Here is an 8,130-nt window from a genome sequence, read left to right on the forward strand (position 1 = left end):
TTTAATTAGTATTAATGATAATTAGTATTATCAATACTAATAACTATCAATACTAATTATTATATTAGTATTTGCATTAGTATTACTAATTATATTTAGTATTTAAATATATTTAGTATTTAGTATTACTAAATATATTTATTTAGTATTATTTAGTATTTAGTATTATATTTCTAAATATATTTACTAATATATTTAATTTTATTTGATATCAGCTTTATGGCTACATTGTGGGATGAAAATTTATTATTTCAAAGTCTGGAGTATAGACAAATATTTATCTTATTTGGTATCTCAGTTGTAAACTGGGACAGGATTCAAGATTTCCAAAAAGAAAATATGCATACTAATTTGATCAAATATAAATATTAAATATTTAACCAAAATGAATATTGACTTAACCAAAAATCATGGTATAACTGTACTGGGAGGATAGGTAGAGAGAAAGACTATGTGGATGAGTAGAAGGAGTAAATTTTAATTTTTTATATCAAGAAATAATAAACTGATTCAAAATTGAAAATCAATATGTAGGAATTTAAGCATGTTATTTAGAAATCTGGAGATAATAGCTGAAAAAAATAGGTGAAAGTTTTGAAAATTACTCTGTAGATTAGTGGAGAAAGATGGGAAAGAGGGCTATAGTTTTCACTAAAAGTCTTACAAAATTATTTGACTTTTATAATTATTTACATATATAACTTTGATAACATAATTATTTTTTAAAGGAAACAAGTTGCCAAAGGCAGTTCTGCATCATGTCACACTATCTTCTGATATTGGAGCATTGATGTTAAGAACAGTGGCTACTTGAGTTTTTTCTAAGGGCAATGGACTGAAAAATAAAAGTGGTCACCAGACCAAAGAACACTGCATGCTCCCATGCTTCAGTGGACCCACCTGTAAGTGTGCATGTGTGGAAGAAATTACAGCTATCTTCTGGTGAGTTTGGACATCTCTTGCTAGTTAGAGCCTACATGCCCAGGAATGTGTGGAAAATGATACCTGGAGGTCTTCACATGAATGGGGTTGATGTCAGGTTTATACATAGTATCAGGTGACCCACCAAAGAATCAGTGGCATTGGAAAATAACTGGCCATGGGTTGATCTGATTTATCCATAGATAAACTACAAGACCTTAAAACAACTTGCATCCATTTTTATGGGGGAATGGACTCAATTATCTCTGAGGTTGACATGCTAACATTTGAGGAGACAGAATGCTTGTGTTTCAAGGCAGAGAAGAGGTTCTGAGAGGCTGCAGGTGTTGGGGGTAGCTCTGGTCAGGTTGTTAGCTCCCATTCAGAAAGGTCAGGCAGCAAAGACAGGTTGCAGAGGGCTGATGAGGGAACAGGATGTCTCAATTCTAGGAAGGCTTTCCATTGGGGCCCATTGCCTTCTCTCCTGCAATCTCTCAGAAGAGGTCTCTCCTTCAAAAGTGGCTCTGTGTGGACCTCAGCCAGCCATGCTCGCTGGGGACAGCATGTGGCACCAGGATCTGGGGGCTCTGATCCCAGCCTAAGGAGCTAATCCCTGGTGATACAAGTGATGTGATAAGTTCTTTCATGTCAAGAACCACATTTTAAGCATTTTTGTATCCCTAAGTTCTCTTCCCACACCATGACAAGTGCATGCATTTCCAGCATACAGTACTTATTCAACAAGTAAACAAGTGTTACTTTCAGTTGAAAATGCAAGTGCTAGTCCCTCAGAACACCAGTTTGTATGTCATAGAAAATACTCTATTGTCAACCAACTTGGAAAATAAGTGCTTGTAGTGAAGTAATTGTTAGGTTAGGAGGGTCTTATACAAAAATCCTTGTCTTCTAATCAAAACTTCAAATTGAGGGGCGCCTGGGTGGCACAGTCGTTAAGCGTCTGCCTTCGGCTCAGGGCATGATCCCGGCGTTCTGGGATCGAGGCCCACGTCAGGCTCCTCTGCTGAGAGCCTGCTTCTTCCTCTCCCACTCCCCCTGCTTGTGTTCCCTCTCTCGCTGGCTGTCTCTCTCTCTGTCAAATAAATAAATAAAATCTTAAAAAAAAAAAAAAACAACTTCAAATTGAGTTCTATTAATTTCCCAAGTTACTAAATTTGTCAAATTCCTAACATTAAAGAAGAGACCTATTATAATAATTCACATTCTTATGGGAAAATTTTTAAAGTTGTTTCCAAGAATTAATCAAATCTAATGGATAAATTAACACAAATATCAAAGATTAAGGTTTTTTTTTTCATTTTTTAATTTAAATTCAATTAACATATAATGTATTATTGGTTTCAGAGGTAGAGGTCAGTGATTCTTCAGTCTTGTATAATATCCAGTGCTCATTGTATCACGTGCCCTCCTTAATACCCATCACCCAGTTACTCCATCCCCTCACCTCCCTCCTCTCCAGCAACCCTCAGTTTGTTTCCTATGATTAAGAGTCTCTTATGGTTTGTCTCCCTCTCTGACTTCATCTTGTTTTATTTTTTCCTCTCTTCCCCTATGATCCTTTGTTTTGTTTCTTAAATTCCACTTATCAGTGAGATCATACAATAATTGTCTTTCTCTGATTGAGTTATTTCACTTTGCATAATACCCTCTAGTTCCGTCCACATTGTTGCAAGTGGCAAGATTTCTTCTTTTTTGATGGCTGAGTAATATCCTGGTGGTATATATATATATATATATATATATATATATATATATATATATACCACATCTTCTTTATCCACTCATCTGGTGATGGACATCTGGACTCTTCCCATAGTTTGGCTATTGTGGACATTGCTGCTATAAACATTAGGGTGCATGTGCCCTTCGAATCATTGTTTTCTTCCTTTGGATAAATATGTAGTAGTGCAATTGCTGGGTCATAGAGTAGCTCTATTTTTACCTTTTTGAGGAACCTCCATACTGTTTTCCAGAGTGGCTACACCAGTTTGCATTCCAACCAAGAGGGTTCCCCTTTCTCCACATCCTCGCCAACATCTGTTGTTTCCTGAGTTGTTAATTTTAGTCGTCTGATCAGTGTGAGGTGGTATAAAATAAAACATTTTTTTTTTTTTACAAAACAACGTATTAAAACTGACTTCCAGAGATGGCCAAATTATTTTTTAAACATGGTTTAATTTTTTTTCACATTTCTTTAAATATCAAGTTTTCTTTGACAAATTTATCCAAAATGTTAAATTTTCACTTTAGAACTTAGTTTATATTTGTATAACAACGTGCCCTAAACTGATGTTCATCAAGATACCTTTCTGGAAGCCCTAATGGTTTCTATCTTCCTTTTAAAATGTATTAAGTATCTTTTACGTTGTCATTCTCAAAAATATTCTGGAGAAAAAAATTATAAATTAAGCACCCATAAATTATTCTTTCATTTCTATTATAGTGTAGCAATTTATCATCTAACCCACAGTAGTCAGATAGACCACAGTGGTCTATCAACTGAGTCAGGTCAAGTTTCTTGTTCTCCTTAGACATAGCTCATTGCAACTCCTAAAGTAACACCTGGCTACAGATTCTCCACTGTCTTTATTAACAACCGTAATTGAGACAAGTCATTTTCTGACCTATACATTTTAACCAGTTTTCACCTCTGAAGAAGGTCTTCTTTCTTCTGAATCTGCTTCACCAATTTTGCTTTTTCTTCATTTAATCCTTGTTTGGGAAGATCCCATTCTCCAAGTCGCTTTGGAGATCACTGCATGACCCAGTAGCAAGTGATTTAGGTTCACATGTATTATTGAAGGTATTTTCCAAATATGTATTTTCTTCACGTTTCCTGTCAATGTGTTTAAAATTTTCTTGAAATGCCAGTTTTCTTCTGTTGAAGATACTGCTTTCTCTGAAAAAGTCTGATCATCTTCTGCATTCTCTACTTTAAGATGTTTTACTATACTGTAACAGGAATGTAATGAAGATCTAGTTTTTCTTAATCATCTTCTAAGTGTTGCACTCATAGGCTAGAAATATAGAATAGCTTCACTGGAAGAACTAAGATATTCATCCCTGTTTTCTTGAACTACTTGTATTAGGAGATGGTGGATTGGCACAGGCCTATGGCAGACTAGGTAAAATCACAGCTGAGTCAGATCGACTTTCTACCATGAAAATGAAACCTTGGGTTCTTCCTAAATGAAACTGTATTGGTCCAAGGGTGACTACTAGTATTTTTCAGACAAATTAATTAGTTAACATCTTATATAAACAAGACTCTCCATTTGTTTGTATCTATCAAAAGAGCCTCAGATCTGCCATAAGGTGTGTGTGTGGGGGGGGGAGAATAACGCTTGTGGAATTCTTCAGGAATTCTTTAATTTCGCTACTCCAGGTTTATTATGAAAAGAAATATAACTGAAATCGTGACTCAAAAAACATAATTAGATCTGTCACAATTCCCTAAACCCTAAAAACTGTGTAACAAGAATCAATGACCATTCAGAGCTGAGGAACAAAACACAGGCCCAGGTAAATTTATGCCTGTGTGCATCATTTCAGTTTAAGTAGAAAACAGACCCTATAAGGCTTAAGTTTGCTTCCTCAAACAAAGTCATCAGCTTTATTGGGAACAAGAAAAAACAGAGGGAGGAATCCTCTCTTCCCTCTCACCACTGCAGAAAACCCACACTAGCCCTCGAGAGACCCCAGGGGAGGTAGGGTTGAGAGGTCTTCTGACTGGGGAAATGGAGCTCTACTCTGCTCCACAACGCACCCCTGAAGCCAAAGAAGTATATATGTGTATGTGTGTGTGTATTTTTTAAATATTTTTTTAATGTAATCTCTACCCCCAGTGTGGGGCCTGAACTTATGACCTAGAGATCAAGAGTCACATACTCTACCCACCAAGCCAGCCAGATGCCCCAAAGAAATATATTTTTATCTACTCAATTTGCAAATAAAATCTCATTCTCTTAATATCTTGGTTATTCACAGTTTAATTGCAATTTAGGAACAAAGTTTTCTAAATATTTATTTTGGCTTAATATTCAGCAGAGTGTTGACAAGTATGACAAATGTGCATCCACAGCCCCTTCTCACTAAGAGAAGAAAGGAGGAAGGAAGGAAAGAAGAGAGAGCTGGCACCAAGGAAAGCTAGGAGGACGCTGTCCTGCTTTCTGCTTTCGCTTGTTATCTAAAACACAAAATGGGAGAATCAAGTTCCTTTAAAGAAGCAAAATACCAAAATATAGGGAAATTAATTTTTGTTCTTTTTTATTCTTTTTTTATTTATTCTTTTTTTATTCTTTTATTCTTTTTTATTCTTTTTTTTACCACTTTTATTCTTTTTTTTTTACCACTCTTTCTACCCTCCTTCAGTCTAATTCTCCACAAAACAGCAAGAATGATTTTAAAACATTGATCAAACCATCTTGCTCCTCCCCCTATGTAAACCCATGTGGTGGCTTGTCAGAGCACTGTGGATAAAAACCCAAATGCCCTGCTTTCCCCAGAAGGCTTATCTCTGCAGGACCACTAAGAGCTGTTCTGGACCTAGGTTAAAAACAATCAATTCTGGATGATTTGTTTGATAGTCACCATAGTTGGTGGGCTGCTTTCTGGATGACCAGACCTCAATAATCCATGTAGACTTTGTCCCTCTGGTTCTGGGCCCTGCCTCCAGCCCATCTCTGCAGTGACTCTCCCCTCCTGACTTCCCTACAGCCATTCAAATCTTCACACACATCAGTCTCTTCTGACTTGGAGTGTTACATGTGCTACCCCCTCAATCTGAGATATTCCCCTCCCATCCTTCAAATGACTACCTCCCTCTAACGGATTCTCTTCCTAAAGTAGCTCCCTCCCTGCACGCCCCACTTTCTCTTTCCCAACCCTTTGTTTCCTTCATAATACTTAATAAACTTTAAGTGATTTTCTTTGTCTATTCACTTATTTTTCATCTGTCTCTTGACAACAGGGACAGTATTTGGTCACCTAGTACATCACCTGGCACATTATAGACTCTCAATAAGTATTTGTTCAGTGAATGCATAATTTAGGAAGCCACCTAATGAAGGTGGAGTCCTCCTGAATCAAGAGAAATAATGTCAGTGATGAAGATGAAGAAAGCACTGAGGAATGTTGCAAAAAGAAGGCACAGTTTGGGGATCAGTAAGCAGCCAGGGACTGTCTTTAATGACTCAAAAAAAGCAGTCATTTAGAAAAATAAACTTTGATCTTTGGAAAATGAATCATTTTCCCTTAGGCTAAAGAAGGAGACATGCTTTACCAGGATTGTGATGGAAATTGAATTAAGCTTTGCCACAAACTTCTCATACTGATACTTTGCCCTTGAGGATTTTGTGCATGCTAATTTTACTCATGAAAGATGATAGTAATAAAAATAATTATTAGATCATATAGGACTGCATGCTTAGATGCTTCAGAAGCTGGGCCCATATACATATTTCTGACCTGTGGTTTTAGGAAATGAAGGATCTAGAGAATGAAGTTGACATCGTTGGATCTTCTGTGTAAGTACACCATGATCATCATAACATCTATAGCTATCTATAATCAGATAAGGTTGAATTTTGGTTTATAAGAGAATTATTCAGGAAAACCCATCAAACTGTTCATAGCTAAGAAAAAGCTGATGGCAAGATATAGGTAGTACTCTTTTCTTTTTGCCCAGATATCCCTTAAATATTATAAAAAGGAAGGCTGAGGTTTTGGTCATACCCCACTGAATCTCCTCAAAAAAGACATTTCCTGGTCAACTGCAGAGAATCTATGGTGGAGCTGAGACTTCATTCTAGCTTGGGACAGGTTGTTTGAGCTTAGAGAAACCCAAGTTGGGTTGGAGAAGAGGAGTTGAAACAATTTTCAGCTATGAAAATGCTAAATATTTAGAAGGTCAATGACCCACTAACCCAGCAGCTGTGCATGAAATGTCCCCCAATACTGCTGCCACTATTCTTACTGAAAAGGTGGCAGGTTCTCTGACAGCCAACCGAAGGTGGCTGAAATGGTGCTTGCCAGTCAACAAAGGATGTGCCACAAATGTAAGAGTGGGTAAGATAAATTGCAGATAATTCTTGGGAAAAATAATTCTGGAACATAGTTCTTGCTCACAGGAAAAATATGCTGGATTTTCCCATCAAGGAGAAAACTGAAGTCCAACCAGAGTGTCCTTTGACTGAGCAATCACCTTGCATGGGGTCTGGAGAGTTCTGAGTAACAGGTGGTTATTGGACACAGATGGAAGAAGCAGAGGGTGGGGGGAAAAATTAGAGCATCAAGGGCAGCTGGACTTCAGCTTCAATTCCAAAGAACGTTGGTGGGGTCAGATAAGAGAGATAAAGTTGAATGGTCATAAACTGGCAAGACATTGAACAGAATTTAGTGAGACCAATAGAAGGAGCAAAGGGACAGTGGCTAAGGCCATTTCCACAAATAGAACCAGATGTGAAAGTCATCAGGAGTCTGGTTGATGGGAAGGGATTAGATTTTCTTAACATTCTCTTTGGCTACCCTCGACTCCAACAATTGTGACTTAATTCCATGGCGTATGAAAAAAGAAAATTTCAATAAGAGAAAATGCCTCTTTTTTTTAAACAATAAAAGTAATCAAGCAATCCATCCGTGGTTCAGAACAATGCTGATATTAGAGGAAGAGTCTGGCACAATATTATAGGAGAATTGGCAAAACATAAAAGACTAATTAAATAAGACTAAATTGATAGATTTCTACAAATAGTTAACTCAATTACTATACAATTACAGGATTTAAGGCTCTCTAATGTACCAATGTAAATGAAAATTTGAAAACAGTTCTCTTTGAAAATAATTGCTTTTTTTATATAGAGAAAAAAATCGTCTTCAAAACAAAAAAGCCATAAGAATACAAGTACTTGGTAAATATGTTAAGATATAAGCAATGTCATATTAAATGGTCATCTGAGCTGTCAAAGTAATAAAGAGTGGTCATAAAAATACAGATAAGGAAAAAGCAAAGCCTACTGAGAAGTCCTAATTTCTTTTTCCCCCCAAGTTTTTATTTACATTTCAGTTAGTTAACATACAGTGAAATATTAGTTTCAGGTGCAGAATTTAGTGATTCAACACTTATATACAACACCCAATGCTCATCACAAGTACCCGCCTTAATACCCATCACCTATTTAACCCATTCCTCTC

The 8,130-nt window shown here is 36.6% G+C and overlaps 1 pseudogene; it reads right to left on the minus strand.

Annotated features, from left to right (window-relative positions):
• Nucleotides 1-3,288: 3,288 nt before the first annotated feature.
• LOC123787876 (swi5-dependent recombination DNA repair protein 1 homolog) lies at nt 3,289-4,104 on the minus strand (annotated as a pseudogene).
• Between the last annotated feature and the right edge of the window lie 4,026 nt (nt 4,105-8,130).

Source organism: Ursus americanus, chromosome 16, assembly GCF_024610735.1.
Source record: "Ursus americanus isolate L20-20 chromosome 16, mUrsAme1.1.p, whole genome shotgun sequence".
NCBI lineage: Eukaryota > Metazoa > Chordata > Mammalia > Carnivora > Ursidae > Ursus > Ursus americanus.